Source organism: Macrotis lagotis, chromosome 8, assembly GCF_037893015.1.
Source record: "Macrotis lagotis isolate mMagLag1 chromosome 8, bilby.v1.9.chrom.fasta, whole genome shotgun sequence".
Classification (NCBI taxonomy): Eukaryota; Metazoa; Chordata; class Mammalia; order Peramelemorphia; family Peramelidae; genus Macrotis; species Macrotis lagotis.
In genome coordinates, this window is record NC_133665.1 from 111,128,063 (window position 1) to 111,145,641 (window position 17,579).

At 35.0% G+C, this 17,579-nt stretch overlaps 2 protein-coding genes across 2 annotated transcripts in view; both read right to left on the minus strand.

Annotated features, from left to right (window-relative positions):
- Positions 1-17,579, minus strand: part of SFMBT1 (Scm like with four mbt domains 1) — a 227,305-nt gene that overhangs the window by 148,838 nt on the left and 60,888 nt on the right.
- Positions 1-17,579, minus strand: part of LOC141496528 (scm-like with four MBT domains protein 1) — a 79,429-nt gene that overhangs the window by 962 nt on the left and 60,888 nt on the right. The gene's annotated exons all lie outside the window — the stretch shown is intronic.

Genomic DNA, 17,579 nt, shown 5'->3' on the forward strand with positions numbered 1-17,579 from the left:
AAATAACATCTTAAAAACCAGTTTGGGTCAAATGGAAAAAAAGCAGCCCAAAAGGCCAATGAGGAGAAGAATGCCTTAAAAAGCAGAACTGGTCAGATGGAAAAGGACATGCAAAAGTTCTCTGAAGAAAATAATTCCTTCGAATGTCAAATGGAGCTAAGGGAAGCTGATGACTTCGTGAGAAATCAAGAATAAAGCAAAAGGAAAATAATGAAAAACTGGAAGAAAATGTGGCCTAGAAGAGATAATTTAAAAATTATTGGGTTACCTAAAAGTTATGCCCCAAAAAAGATCCTGGACTTATTTTTCAAGAAATTCTCTAGGAAAACTGTCCTGATATCCTAGAAGTAGAAGGTAAAACAGAAATTGAAAGAATCTATTGACCACCTCCTGAAAGAGATCCCAAAATAAAAACTCCCAGGAATATTATAGTCAAATTCCAGAACTCCCAAGTCAAGGAAAAAAATATTACAAGCAGCCAGAAAGAAACAATTCAAAAATTGTGGAACCACAATCAGAATAGCACAAGATTTAGCAGTTTCTTCAATAAGGATTGGTAGGGCACAGAATATGATATTTTGTAAAGCAAAAAAATTACAACCTAGAATCAACTACCCAACAAAATTGAACTTCTGCTTTTAGGGGAAAGGGTGGACATTCAAAGAAATAGGGGACTGTCAAAGTTTCCTGATGAAACAACCAGACCCAAACAGAAACTTTAATATTCAAGTACAGGACTCAAAAAGCATAGAGAGGATGGAGGAAGAAGTTGAATATGAAGGTGTAAGATATTAAAAAGATGGAGAAAATGGGGGAGAACAGAATGTACTGGAAGAAAGGCAAAGGAGAGGTAGAACTGGGTGTTATTTCATGTAAAAGAAGCAAGAAAAGCTTTTGCAGTAGAGTGGAAGAGGGAGGTGGTGAGGGGGGAGTGAGGTGAGTCTAACTCTCATCAGAAGTGGTTCAAAGAGGGGATAATATACACACTAATTTGGGCACAGAAATCTATCTTACCCTAGAGAAAAACAGGAGAGAAAAGGAATGGGAGAAAAGGACATGGGGAGGGGAGGAGGGTATAGATGATAGAAGAGTGGGAAGACTGTGGGAGAGAGTAGTCAGATACAACACACTTTTGTGAAGGGACATGGTGAAAGGAGAAAATAGAATAAATGGAGGTGGGAGGGAACAGGATTAAGGGAAATAACAACTAGCAATAGCAACTGTAGGAAAAAATATTGAAGCAATTTCTCTGATGCAATTATGATAAAAAAAAAATGTTATCCATCCCAAAGACAGAGCTGGTGGTGGCTGAATACAGACAGAAGCATACTTTTTTCTCACTTTATTTTTCTTGAGGTTCTCTTTTTGTGTGGGGGGGGTATTACATTTACTTTTATAACATGACTACTGTAGCAATGTTTTTCATGGCTACACATTTTTTTTACCTACACCAAGTAACTTACTTTTTTAATTGGGGGAAGTGAGGTGGGAGGAAGGAAGAGAATTTGGAACTCAAGGTTTTGGAAGTAAATATTGAAACTTGCTTTTTTTTTTGCATTTAGCTGGGGGGGGGGGTTAAAATAAAATTAAATAATTAAAAAAAGAAAGAGGGAAAAGAACCAGATAAACCAAAATATTTATAGCAAATCTCTCTGAAGCTCTAAAGAACTAGAAACTAAAGAAACATCTACCAACCGGGGTATAGTTAAAATAGTATGATAAATATAATATAATATTGTGCTATAAGAAAAGATGAAGGAGATTGTTTCAGAGAAATCTGGTATAAACTGAAGCAAAGTCAAGAAGCAGACCCAAAAAACGACTTATAACAACAGGCAAAAAGAAACAACTCTGAAAGACTTACAAACTCTGATCAAAGCAATAATCAATCCTTATTCCAAAGGATGAATGAATGATGAAAAAAATGCTATCCATGAAGAAGTGATTAAGTGAAAATGCAAGAATAAGATACACATCTTTGGATATAACTAATGTGAGAATTTTTTTTTGCTTAACTGTATATTTGTTGCAAAAGTAGGAGAAGGAACAGAATAAAAAGGGAGAGAGCACAACATAAAATTTTTTACTTAATTCAAAATTTTCTAAATGTATATCTGATACATAGAGGAAAAAATTGTGAATATCACATTGCCCAATTAAAGGCAATTAAAAATAAGCATGCAGAAAGGAATTTAGAAATCAAAAGCATGTCAGAAATTATTGATTGCTGTAATCAGCAATCGAAAGTAAAAGTTAAAAGGTTAACAATATATTGGGGCAGCTAGGTGGCACAGTGGATAAAGCACTGGCTCTGGAGTCAGGAGGACCTGAGTTTAAATCCAGCCTCAGATGCTTAATAATTGCCTAGCTGTGTGACCCTGGGCAAGTCATTTAACCCCACTACCTTGCAAAAAAAAAACCCACCAATATACCAGGGATTAAAGTAATACACAGAACAAGGATACTTGTTGTCAATCAAAAACTAATACAGAAGTTTGGGAAATAAAGAAATCTGAGAAAATCAAAAAATCAATCAACAAGCACTTATTTAAGCATACTATGTGCCAGACACGGTGCCATTTATACTAGAGATAAGACTGTAACAAAGTCTGTTCATAAGGTGTTTATATTTCAATCGGTGAGACATGTACATATGGAAATAAAAACAATACAAATATAATGTTAATAAATAAAAATAAATACAACATAGTTAAAGAGAATTTTAGAAAGAAGGGCATTTTTAGCTGGAGTGACCAGAAAAAGTTTCATGCAATTTTTTTTTTTTTAGTTTTTGCAAGGCAAATGGGGTGAAGTGGCTTGCCCAAGGCCACATTAGCTAGGTAAATTATTAAGCGTCTGAGGTCAGATTTGAACTCAGGTACTCCTGACTCCAGGGCCAGTGCTCTATCCATTGCGCCACCTAGCTGCCCCTAAAAAAAAGTAATTTTTAAGCTTAATCTTAAAGGAAGAGGGACTCTGAGGCAAAAGTTAGGAGGAATATATCCCAGATATGTAGGATAGTTGGTGCAAAAGCACCCTGATAAGAGAAAGTGTGAAATTTAAAAAGTAGATAGAAAAGAAAAATTTGGTTAGAACAGAGTGCAGAAAATTAAATAGTGTCCAACTGGAAAGATACATTGTAGTCAGGTAGTTTTTGACTTTAAAAGTTAAACAGAGGAGTTTATATTTTATCCTAGAGAAGAGAGGAAACCAATGTAATTGAGCAAGGATTCAGATGACCAGAAATGCATTTAAGAAAAATTACTTTGACACCCATGTCAACTAGGTAATTATGATTAGATTAAATGAGATAGGGCTGAAACTCAGAGAAAAACTGGGGCAAGATACATAGATCTTCCAATCATCAGCATAAAGATGATACCTAAACTAATAGAAGGTGACAGTTACCAAGAGAATTGTTGAAGGAGAAGAGTAAGTGACCAAGAACAGAATCTTGGGGAATACACAATTATGGGAAGTGATAGATAATACAACAAAGACTGAGAAAAATATGGTCAGATATGTGTGTGTGTGTGTGTGTGTGTGTGTGTGTGTATGTGTGTGTAAAAAACTAGGAAAAGGACGGCATCACAAAAACCCAAAATCTATGATGTCAAATGCAGCAGACAGTTCATAAAGTATGACAATTAAGAAAAGACCATCAGATTTTTCAATTAAGAGATCACTGGTAAAATTGAAGAGAACGCTTTCAACTGGATGAAGTCAGAAGCTAGAATGTAAAGAACTGAAGAGATGGCAAAAGGTGAAGAAGTAGAGATAGCAAGGTAAAGACAATTTTTTTCAAGGAATTTGAAAATGGAAGGAAAGATTTAAGATAGCAAGATTTAGTGAAAAGGTTTTTAAGGATGGGGAAACAACTGTTTGAATGTGGGACAGAGAGATCCATTCAATAGAGAAGCTAAAAATTAGAAAATGAGAATGATTAAAAATGTAATCTGCTAATAATTGGTGAAATACAAATTAAAACAATTCTGAGTTACTACTTCACACTTATTAGATTGACTAATAAGACAAAAAAGGAAAATGAAAAATGGAAGGGAAGTGGGAAAATGAGATGTTAATATACTGGCAATGGAGTTGTGAACTAGTCCAACCATTCTGTAGAGAAATTGGATACTGTATCCAAAGAGTTATAAAATCCTTCATATCCTTTGACCTAGGAATACCATTATTATATCTGTACCACAAAAGAGATTTAAAAAAACTAAAAAGAAAAGGACATATAAGTATAAAAATAGGGCTTTTCTGGTGATAAAGAATTGGAAATTGCAAGGCAATGGGGTTAAGTGACTTGCCCAAGGCCACACAGCTAAGTAATTATTAAGTGTCTGAGGCCAGATTTGATCTCAGGTACTCCTGACTCCAGGGCCAGTACTGTATCCACTAGCAGTCCCCTAAAGAATTGGAAATTGAAGGGATGCCCATCAATTGGAGAATGGCTGAACAAATTGTGATGTGATTGTGATGGATATTATTCTGCTAAAAAAAAAAAACGAGAAAACCTTGGAAAGACTTACATGAGTGATGCCAAGTGAAAAGTACTGTGTACAAAGTAAGAACAACACTGCAAGATGATCAGCAGTGAATCACTTAATTATCCTCAGCAATACAATGATCTAAGACAACTTATGATGAAAAATGCTATCTACACCCAGAGAAAGAATTGATGGTATCTGAATACAAATTGAAGCAAATTTTTTTTAACTTTATTTTTCTTGAGGTGTTTCTTTTTGAGGGGAGGTCTATGTTTTCTTTCACAACATGATTATTATGGAAATGTTTTACATGACCACATATGTGTAAACTATATCAAATTGCTTTTCCTCTCAATGAGAGGATGGGGGGGAGGAACAGAGAGAATTTCAAAGTTTTGAAAAGTTTTTACATATAACTAGAAGAAAATAAAATACTAAATAAAAAGGCATGGAAAAGAAAAGAAGAATGCAATTTGCTAGAGAAATCAGGAAGGGATGAAATCTAGTACACAAGAAGAAGGTCTTGGCAAGAAGATAAGGAAAGGGGAAAAGGTAGGAGATTATGTCAAAGAGGTTTGATATGAAGAGAATGAGATTGTGTAAAAAATTTCTAGTCTATATGGTTACAAAACATCTAATACAAAAATGCTAACTGAACCAAACAAGAAACATAAAGCCAGTGCACTATTAATATGATGAACAATTTATTAAACATAACATACTATGTTACCTATGCTAAGGATTGAGAATAAAAATACAAACAGAAAGAAAGACAGCCCCAGTCCTCAAGGAACATATATTCTAAAGGAAGTGCTCCAAAGGTTAGGGAGAAGTCCAGATGGTCAGAACAAAGCCAAGAACAGAATGAAGGCATGAGCATGGCTTCCCTGGGCACATCCTCCACGTGGAGAGACCCTAGGAGGAGTCAGAGAGGAGAAGGCCACAGAATCAGCATGGAAAGGCTATAGGGGCAATGGTGTCTTCAAGAGTGAGCTTCCTAGGGCACTGAGAAGTTCAGAGGGTCAGAAGAGGAGTGCTCATTGAACAAGTTCTGAACATCTACTATGAACCAGGAACTACAGAGAGTCCTGAGAACACAAAGACACACAGCCCCTCACCTTCAAGGAGCCCATGTTGGGAACAACCGTGATGCACAAAATTTACAGTGTATATAGAAAGTAACCTCAGAGAGAACTATCAGTGAGCTGGAACCAGAAGAGAAGTCTTAAAAAAGATGGGATTTGATCTTAGTCTTAAGTCCAGAGGTAAGGAAACAGCATTCCAAGCAAAGGAGACAGCCAAAGAAAAGTCAATACTCAAGTTAGATGAAGTGACAGGTAATGAAACAGTAAAGAAGACCAAGACTATAAACTATGAGGAAGAAACTAAGCTATCTAAATGCTAAACTGAGAATTTTATGTCTGATCCTGGAGGAAACAGGGAACTACTAAAGGTTTAATGGGAGAAGTGGGAGTGACCTGTAATTTAGGAAGATCACCTTGGTAGCTAAGGAGAAGATGAACCTGGAGTGAGCAGAGATTTGAGGCAGAGAAACCAACCAGAAGTCTACAGCAACAGTCCAGATGTGGGCTAATGAGAATGTGTACCAAGGTGGTGTCTGTGTGATTGAAGAAAAAGTAAAAACCAAATAAAATCCGTAATTATTGACTCAGGAATTTCTAGCAAAACATTTTTCCAGCTTATCAAATACAAGGCTGATCCTACTTTTTTTTTTAAGATTTTTGCAAGGCAGTGTGGGTTAAGTGGCTTGCCCAAGGCCACACAGCTAGGTAATTATTAAGTGTCTAAGGCTGGATTTGAACTCAGGTACTCCTGACTCCAAGGCCAGTGCTCTATCCACTGCGCCACCTAGCCGCCCCCAATCCTACTTTTTCTTAACAATGATCCTATAATACAGGTCAATTAAATGTTTCTAAGTTCTCTATAGTTTTTCACTAAAAAAAAAAATGCCAAAAAGTACCATAAGTATAAAGAGCAACTTACTGGTGCAGTGGATAGAGTGCTGGTCTTGGAATCAGGAGGAGAGGAGCTTGAATCTGGCCTCAGACACTGGACACTTACTAGCTGTGTGACCTTAGGCAAGTCACTTAACCCTGATTGCCTTTCATCCAGGGCCATCTCCAAGTCATCCTGATTCATATCTGGCCATTGGATCCAGATGGCTCTGGAAGAGAAAGTGAAGCTGGTGACAAAGCACAACACACCCTCACTTAAATCCAATTCATGTGCTTGTCATGGCATCACCCTGATGTTGTGGTCTTCTTCAAAAATGAAGGACAAAAACATTACTATATATATCCAATAAATACTGGACAAGAAATATTCAGACTTTGTTGATCATTTAAAAAACCTTTGATTTAGCTCTGCACTCATGACTTGGCCATATACTACAAAAATATAAACAGAATCAAGTACAGTGAGGAAGTTAATGGAGCTTTTTTGCCCTTACTTCAGAAATTGTTCTCTTTTTAAAACACACCACCAAGACAGTAATATCAAGAATAAATTAGGGGTGGCTAGGTGGCACAGTAGATAGAGCACTAGCCCTGGAGTCAGGAGTACCTGAGTTTAAATCCAGCCTCAGACAATTAATAATTACCTAGCTGTGTGGCCTTGGGTAAGCCTTAACCCCATCGCCTTGCAAACCCCCCCCCCAAAAAAAAGAATAAATCATATGAAACATGGCATTTTTCAGGACAATAAGTCTATTATGGTTGTGCTTTTTTTTAAAAAATCCATCATCATCTCTTCTAAAAAGAATTACATATGGCTTCCAAATTAAAGAGTAAATCAAATTAAAATATCTTATCACTCGATATACATGAATGACATCAAGCCATATGGCGCCACCAAAAACCACATTAAATAGTTTCTTCAACATATGTAATCATGATATCATTTGGACTCAATAAGTCAAAATATTTATTAAAAAACCTTCTTTGGGGGCAGCTAGGTGGCTCAGTGAATAGAGCAACAGCCCTGGAGTCTGGAGGACCTGAATTCAAATCTGGCCTCAGTAACTTAATAATTGCCTAGCTGTGTGACCTTAGGCAAGTCACTTAACCCCTTTGCCCTGTCAAAACAAAAACAAACCTTTGCGCCAGGCACTATGCTAAGTAATGGAAGTAAAGGAAGGTTAAAAAAAGTCATTGTTCTTCAAGGAGTTCAAAAATGAGAGAGACAACTATGTATTAAAAAAGTATATAAAAATTAAACTGGTGTAAATTTTTAATATATGCCAAAAAAAAAAACAAGACTGAAGGCTTTGACCCTAAATCTGGAGGTCACACTGCAACAATAGATAAAGGCAATACCTATAAATACCTTGGTCTCCTCCAGGTAAGACACATCACAAGCATAAAAATATCAAAGAAAAGGCTGTGTAACTGAATACACTAGAGACTTACTGGCATGCTGAAATCAAAACAGAATGCAAAGAATATGTTTAAAGCAATTAACAGCTATGTTTCAAGAATGAAAAATAAACCATAACATAATTGCAAAGTATTCTAACAAAAATCAATACAATATAAGCAAAACAAATGGCCAGCCCAAGGCAGCCAAAGAAAAATTAACAATTTACAAAAAAAAAGGAAGAAGATTAATAAACATTCTTGAAACATATTATCAACGGGTCAAAAATCTACAGAAACACTTTTGGTAAAAGTAAAAGTGGTATACCTCTTGATAGAATCTATGAAATAAGAACTAAGAGTGGAGTCAAAAGACCTCCCATAGACAAAAGTCATATAAATTTGGACAATATTTCAACAAAGAAGTACCAAATGGCTGGGTTTTGCAGATTGTGTGCATGTGTGTATGGAAATAGAGAATGTTACAGAAAAGGCCAGTTGTAATTTAAGTCTAATATTTTAGGAGAGGTTATTCAATCATTTCAATATGGGAGGTTTCTTTTGTCATAGCTTAGAAAGGATACTTGATAGGGGTATAGCACAACCACCTCCAAAGGAAACCTATCATGTATTCAGTAGTCATCAGGGAAAGGTGTGGTACCTCAGGGAGTTTTTCCATCAAGAAACTAGAAATTACATACAGTTATCTATAAGAGGTTCAGACTTCATAATCAGCATGTATCATGCCAGGAAATAGTAGATAGCACACAAAACATTACTACAAGCTGTAAAATTTAGCACCTTCTGACTACCTAGCAAGACCTAACTTAGTAGCTAGAATTATAAATTAAGTTTACTATCTTCATAGATTTACAGCCTGCATATTCCCATACTACAATGGGCAGATCTCAAAATGAAAAACTCAATACTGGAATACTGGATCACTATCACATACCAAAATGTTACACATAACCAAATGGAAGTTGATGCATAAAACACTTATAAAAAAACAAAATTTCTAGTACATATAACTATCCCATATAAACATGAATTCCAAACTATGCAAGATAAAAAAACTTTTAGAAACTTAGCAGAGGAAATCAAAATCACATGAGAACATATCGTCCCTGAGGTCCTTTCTAAGCTACTGGAGTTGTACTAAAGATGGTTTGAGTGAGTCTTCAGGGGATAATAATTCAACTACAAAAAGCAGATTTTTTAAAATCCAACACTTCATCCAAAAGCCTCAAAACTATTAAGTATAAAATAATAACAAAAAGTCATAGGTCAGGGCGGCTAGGTGGTGCAGTGGATAGAGCACCAGCCCTGGAGTCAGGAGTACCTGAGTTCAAATGTGACCTCAGACACAATAATTACCTAGCTGTGTGGCCTTGGGCAAGCCACTTAAGCCCCATTGCTTTGTATTAAAAAAAAAGTCATAGGTCAAAATGGTAGAGTAGCATGAAAAAGTATAGCAAGCTTCTTTCTACTAAATTTCTTCAAACATTGGGGTGGCTAGATGGCGTAGTGGATAAAGCACCAGCCTTGGAGTCAGGAGTACCTGGGTTCAAATCTGGTCTCAGACACTTAATAATTACCTAGCTGTGTGGCCTTAGGCAAGCCACTTAATCCCATTTGCCTTGCAAAAAAAAAACCTAAAAAAAATTTCTTCAAACAAGTAGAAAGTACATCAAAGTCCTAATAAGTAAATCCAAGAAAATAACACAAGGAGTCATTTTTTTTCAACCCATGTTGATATAAGGAGTTAGAGGGGCCTAAGGACAATGGGAAGAACAGGGTATGGCCAAGAGTGCATCCAATAGAGGATTCCAGTGCAGAGGGATTGAAAGAAGCTCAGGACCCTTCACCAGGGCCAAGATGTTATTCCAAAAACCTTGCCAGGTCTCTGCAACCTCAAGCAAGGTTCAGGAAGAGATGACAAATAGTAAGTTTGTCACCCACTATCCAGTTCTAGATCATAGATCCAAGGCCACCTGAGGAAGGAACCTGAACTCAAAAGTAACCTTCCAGGGTAAGGAGCAGTCTCAAACCCTAGGTTATGTACTGAGCAAGGAACAGTTTCAGAAGCAAACAGGAGCCAGGTGCTGCTGACCCCAGGAACTGACCAGTTAGAGATACAACGTCTAGCCAAGACTGAAACAATAAACAGACTAGGGATCCTAGACCAAAGGAAAACCTGAAAGAACTGACTAAAAAAGGCCAGCTCCAATTGCAGTCTACTGAAACTCCAAAAGGGGTACAAGGCCACAAACTCACATTAGTATTAAGATTCACCCTAAATAAGACCACTTTGGGGAAACTGAAGGCTGATAGGTCCATAACCCGAGGTGTCCTTAAGAACTAGGAAAAATAACATAATACCTAAAAAAGCATCAATACTACCAGCCAAGACAATGTCTCCAAAAGTGTTGGGTCTGACTCTAAAACCCAATACAAAGTCCTAAGGTAGTCTGTAAGAGTGGTAAAACAGAAAAGGAATTCCACCATAAAAAAACTATTATAGTGACAGGGACACTCAAGCAAAGGGAAATAACTCCAAAATATCTATAAGCAAAACCTCCAGAAATAAAATCACAGGAGAGCTACTTATGCCAGCATTATTTCCATCTGATTCCCATGGGAAAAGATGAGAATGAATTAATAACTAACATTTATACAATACCTTAAAGTTGCAAACATTTTACATCTATGATCTTATTTGGATAGTCAAAATAACACTGGGGAGGGGAATACTATTATTATTCCCATTTTACAGATTAAGGACAGACTAAGAAAGATTAAATAACTTTCCCAGGGTTATTTTTGCATCTAGAAGAAAAACTTAAAAGTCAAGTATTTTCAAAGCCTTTTCTTTGACCCCCACCACCAAACACTGTATAAAAGGATAATATGTCTTCTCCAAGTCCAGTTCCTAGTATTTTCTGGAAATTACAAGCTGGGGGGGGGGGGGGGGGGGGGGCGGCACGTGGATCATGAAGACTGAAAGGAAGACATAAAAAAACAAAAGCAACAATTCAAAATTCAACACTCTATGAAAATGTAGGGTTCCAACAGGTGGAATCTATATGGCTTAAAGTAATAAAGGGTTAAAGTTTTTAAAAACAACACTACACAGAGAAAGCTCTTGCTAAATGATGTACACACACACACACACACACACACACACACACACACACACACACACACACACGCTTCTGCCAGATGACTCCAAAGAAAAAAGTGAGGGTGGTGAAACAAACATATAAAACTTCCACCTTCTATTTAGTACTTTAATACCTAGGGTTCTGGTCCCTGGGAACCCATAGCCATGATTTCCTTCTAAAACACTGCAGCACTTAACTCTGCTTGAGATACATTGAAAAAACCAGTGGCTCCCCAGTGGAGGAACTTTGACCACTGACACTTCTTAGTGATGACTTTCAAACAAGTCACTTATCTTTTCTGGGCCTCAATTTCTTGGAGTTGGCCTCAATGACTTCCAACATCTCTTCCAGTTCTAGATCTATGATTCTGTTAACTTATCCAATAGTCCCTTCTTCACATTCTCCCCATTTTTCCACATGATTATGGCAGGAGAAGGAAGACAGGCAGAAAGACATAACAAGAATTTAAGCTACAGTTACCCCTAGTAAATGCATGGAAACTTTTCTAAAATTCTAAAATGATCAAAGAAGTCAGCAACTAAAGAAAAATGTTTATACCAGGCTTACTTCATTAGCTGAAAAGAAATCAAAAGACAAAGAAAAATCCTGTTTGGCAAAAGATTCCGAGAAAATTAATTATTAATTAAAAACAATTCTGTAGGTTCAATAGGAGAAAATATTTACAATAAATGTGCTGTTTTCCAATTGCTTACAATTTAAAATTCTTAAAAACCATATTCAGTATATGACTTTTAAAAAGCAAGGAGCAAAATGTCTTGCAAAGATTTCCATTCAAAGTGATCACAGTATTAACCTTTTCCTAAACATTACAGGTAAAGTATCCCCAAGTACTTGATGTCTCATTTGATCTTCACAGCAATTCTTTGAGGGAAATGATATAAATATTATTATGAACACAGTATAGATGAGGAGACTGAGGTTCAGAAAAAATTGAGTGATTTATTGAGGGATTTGTTCATGGTCTAATAATCTGAATAATATTAGAGTCTGGAAATAAATTGACATCTTCTGATTTCAATGTCAGGATTTTTTTTTCCACTAAGTCAAATAAGGTTTTCACCTTTAATAGGAAAGAATAATGGCAACTAGCTCCTCATTTTCTGTATTTGTTTTCCAAATTAACTGAGGAAACATTTCTACCTAGGATATATGTTAATCCTTAGCAAATATGCTTCCCAAAAGCATGATGATTTTAAATGATGGATTTTAATGATACTTTTAGTATAGACCACTTATTCTTTTGCATTCATCTTTTCTTCTCTTCTCTATTCCCAGTACTTTTTCCAACCCAAATCTATCTTATAAACACATCTTATTTTTTTAGAGTAAAGTTTACTTGTAAAAGTGTCTGGCCCTCTAATCAATTCTATTCCAAGGATCTTAGAAACAAACGAAAACATTTTCAAATAATCTAGAATGGCTTCACGTATTATTTAGGGGGTCATGAAAAATTTAAAGAACAGTTTGTTTTGGCAGTACAGAAGATCTTCAAAAAAGTTATTGATTTAGTGTTTTACATAGTTTTCATATTAAATCCTGGGTTCCAAGCAATTTTCAAGAATTTAATAAGCATTTTTTTATAGAAATAACAAAAATCAGAGACCTTCCTGCTCTGATCAGGAACCTGTGTAACATAGAAATAAAATCTTAAATAATTGCATCATTTGCACTAAACTGGCCCTGAAATACAAAATCAAGCCACTTTACATTTGATTACATACCTTAAGCTACTTACCAAGCTAAGAAAGCATTTGTTTATTCTCGACTATCTGTCCAGTGATAATGATAACTCATCCTTATTTCCCACATTTCCACCAAGACAGAGGGATTTTTTTTAGGTTTTTGCAAGGCAAATGGGTTAAGTGGCTTGCCCAAGGCCACACAGCTAGGTAATTATTAAGTGTCTGAGACCGGATTTGAACCCAGGTACTCCTGACTCCCGGGCCGGTGCTTTATCCACTGCACCACCTAGCCACCCCGACATGGGGAATTTTAATATAATTTTATCTTAATAAGTATATTAAGGGTCTCAGTATAAAATAAACCAACCCTGGATAGTAAAACTCAATATTTTTCAATTTTTCCAACACCACTTACTTCAAACACTTCCTTCATTTTGGAAAAATGTTATATGTAATACATTTTATCATATTTTGTTGTTTCTGTATTTAACTCTTTTCAGTAACAATAAAAATTCTGTTACCTTAGAAATTTATATTTATATTAATTTTAAAAAATCAATTATCAGATAAACTGTGGATATAAATAAAATGAATTAAGTCCAGAAAATAGAATGTGATCAAAAAACTTAACAACCACTATTTTAATGGTAACAATACCTTGTCATAAAAATCTTACATACCACTTTCCAAGACATTTGCAAACTCTACCTCTAGTTAAGTAGCCTGGGACACACACTATATGTAACACTGACAGTTTTAAGAACTGAAACATAAGAAACACAAAGAGCCACTCAAGCTTCTTGACATTTAATGCCAATGTATGATAATACTAATAAAAAAGACAACCCCCTAAGTATTTTTGGTCAAAAATGGAAAACAAAGATTAATCATTTTAATCTACAACACTTTTTCTCTAGCTAGCAATAATATTATTCATAGTAAGACAAAAGATTCAAAACATACTATTCTAATGTACTAGATTATTATACAAAAAGTGAGGAAAATGTAAAGGACCTTAACTATGGGGGGGGGGAACTAACTCTAAAATGAAACTTACAGAAAAATTGACTATAAAATTCACACTTCAAGGGCGTCTAGGTGGCCTAGTGGATAAAGCACCGGCCCGGGAGTCAGGAGTACCTGGGTTCAAATCCGGTCTCAGACACTTAATAATTACCTAGCTGTGTGGCCTTGGGCAAGCCACTTAACCCCATTTACCTTGCGAAAATCTAAAAATAAAAAAATAAAAATAAAATTCACACTTCTCATGCAATTATAAAAATGTCACACTGCTTAACTCCTTTAATCTTTTATTAAAATACCTCTCTATGTTTGCTCTCATACTTGACATTAGATAATAAATCAACAAATAATCACTGGTATTCACAGGTTTGTTTTCTATTAACAAAATTATAATGACAATGAAACCTGGTTCCTTTACCTACCTAACAAGCTTATTGTAAGGAAAGTTCTTTGCAGATAATAAAATCATTACATGTCTAGTAAATTCTCAACTGTTTTAGAACCTTTGTAAAAGAAAGCATCCTTGTTATTTCAGTTTCTCAAATGCCTAAAAGTTTACTATCCCCTAAAACTTTATTTTTACCCTTTTGGATGGAAATCTCTCTAAAATGCATCATATATATTTCTATGACTTTTTAAAAAAGGTACATAATATAAAATGTATCACAACTTGAGATACTATCTTTACTAAGCAAACATCAATTACTTTAATCTTTTGTGATACATTGTATCCTATAAGAATGTATCCCACAGAGAGCAAAGGCCTAAGACTGTTGTCTCTTAAGCTGGTTACTTCTAGTAGTTTTTCTGACTGCTATCTGCTACTAGGCTTCAGCTGTCAGTCCATGACAACCCTGCATCTAATTTGTCACTGTGGATTTGGAAAATAAATCATCAAGTTTCTTTAAGCTGTAAGTAAAATTAAGTTTGAGGGAGGTAGGTGGCCCAGTAGATAGAGAGTCAGGTCCAGAGTCAGGAAAACCTGAGTTCAAATTCAACTTCAGATGCTTTCTAGCAATGTGACCCCTGGACAAATCACTTAACCCTGTTTGCCTTAGTCTCTGCATCTTCGGAAGGAGCAGGAAAAGGATATGGCAAAACACTCCAGTATCTTTCCAACAAAATCCTAAAGAGGTTCAAAAAGAGTCTGTTGTAACTGACACAAATGAACAATTAAAAAAATAATAAGGTTGAATGAGGGGCACAAGGATTTCTTTTTTATCAATATATGGACTTTGTGACAAATATTCTGGATTACTAGAGTTCTGTTTTGCTCACTTCCTGGTTCTGAGCTGTGCTCTCAATGAATGGATTTGCAGGATAGCTGGCCTACTGCTTTATTAATATTGTTACTCCCAAATAGATTGTTTTAATGTCAATTCCACAGTAAAAATTTCAGTTAGCTTAACAGAAGAAAAGAGTCAAAATATTACAATCTCTGGCTTAAGTTGCCTTTAATTTATCATATTTTGTTTTTAAAGGGGAAAGGACATTCCATTAGATAGTGACCAGTTATTAAAATGTAGTCCAGGAATCCCATGGGTCAAAACTATTTTCATAATAATAATAAATTTTAAATGAAAATATCAATTATAAATATCAAAAGATAGGTTCTTTTGAAGCTGTCCCCAATAATTGAGTAGAATGGGACCAAAATATTTGAGAATTACTGGTCTAAAAGAACACTGGCAAAATTTAGAAGGAAAAGCACTAGTCTAATCAGAGTAATATCACAAAAAATACCCATTCAAAAATTTTTTTGAAAACGAGCAGGAAAATCCATGTATTTGCTCAGCACAAAATATGTTCATACCATAGTACCATTTTAAAAATTGCTGAAAGTCTCAGCTCTTTGTCTTATCCTATCATTCATTTCATTTCATGACTTCTGACTCACTGGAACACACACACACACACACACACACACACACACACACACACTCATGTACACACAATCACTTGGCAATACCCACCACCAAACTACTGCCTTCTGCTCACTGAAAATCAATACTCAATTCCCATATCAAGTAGGAAATCTTCTTTGCCCCCCCAAAAAATTTTCTCTTGCTTCATCAGTCCCAAAACATAAATGGAGCAAATGACCTTTCTTACAAGCTATATTACAAAACTGAAATGGAAAATATTAAAAAGTCACCAATATCACTAACCCTTCCAGAGATAACAAAAATCACTTAGTGTTAAATCATGCCAAAAACATTACGGTCACTCAACTACTCAACAACTACAAACATCAACATAATATTTTTAAAATATTCAATGTAGGTACACAGGCCATATTTTTTTTAAAAAGAACTGTGGCTTTTTTAAAGAAATATTGAATAAAATTATAAAAATAAACTCTAAACTAATCAGAAAGCAAAGTGAAAATGAGATTCCATCATAGCCTAATCATATACCTCCAAAACTGCAGAGACCAAGAGAAGATTTTTTAAAAGCTTCAGCAAACAAACTTTTGTATCAAATACTCTAATCTTAGTCCTATACCCTCCCCCAACTCCTAATACTTTGGCCCTTCCAGATCTAAACAACTTAACCACATAAAGTATATTCCAGGAAAGACAGTATCACAGGAAGACTGGAGGTACATTAACCTTCCATTCCCCAAAGTGTAATTGTTCCAAGTCTCCTAGGCAACCAGAAATCCCAAGGTTTTGCCAATTTAAAAATTGTATGCTTTCACTTTCAAACATTTTTGTCTCCTTAGAAAACCCAGTTAAACAACAAATGCTAATGAAAAAATTAGCATTAATGATGAAAAATATCCTACCATAGAAAAACAACTTTTTTTTATAGATTCTCTGACATTTTCTCTCATTTAAATTACTATCATTACTCTCCACTCAAAAATTAACAACTCACCAGTGACCAGTTAAATGACACAGGGAAGGATTAGGGAAACACAATAAAGCAAATAGTAATTACAAAATAAAAATTTTGATGATTATTTAGCATCAAAAGTCTTTCGATATACTCTTCTTTGTAGATTATTTCCCATTTATTGTTTACTTCTATGTAAATGAGATATATTGCAGTAGCAGGTTCACATATGTCTGTATAGTTGTACTTTTCTATTTTCTGTTAAAGCAAAATAAATCCATCTTTACTTATTATGAGTCTGTTACCAAGGAAGTGCAATATACTCTACAAATGAGAAACAAGTATCCCCAGCATTTAACACAATGAATTGAAACAGGCACCTGATAAAAATGTGTTGAATTACATAGTGTTTAAATAAACAAAAAACAAGGAAACTAAAAATCAACCTAAGAGGACACACACACACACACACACACACACACACATTACTTCCTGTATACATGTTCTCATCATTTCCCATTTTACACACTAAGTTTTGCTAAGTAGAACTTGCAGTCTATTGAACAATTCATAAGTTAAAGAATCAGATAACACAAGTGTCAGGAAATCAATGATATAAAAAAGAAAAAAATAACTGATCAATAATTAGTTAAGTCATCATTAATCCTGAGTAACTCAGTCAAACTTTGAATTTTTCTTTAGTTCAATTCATTAAGGAAATTAATTCTCATGAGAAAACAGCAATTTCTATCATCTTTGCTTTTTCCTCTTTTTAAGTTTTGGTAAGCAAATGAATTGTCTAGTTAAATACCTAAATATTATCTTAAAGTCTGTTTAAATTATAACTCCTAAATTTGTGAGTCCATTTTTTAAACATCCATTTCTTACTGTATCTTGAGTCTTAGGAAGTGAATGAACTAATGAACTTAGATTTGTTTCTTAGTAGATCTCATGATCTCATCACTCAACTCTAATATCTGC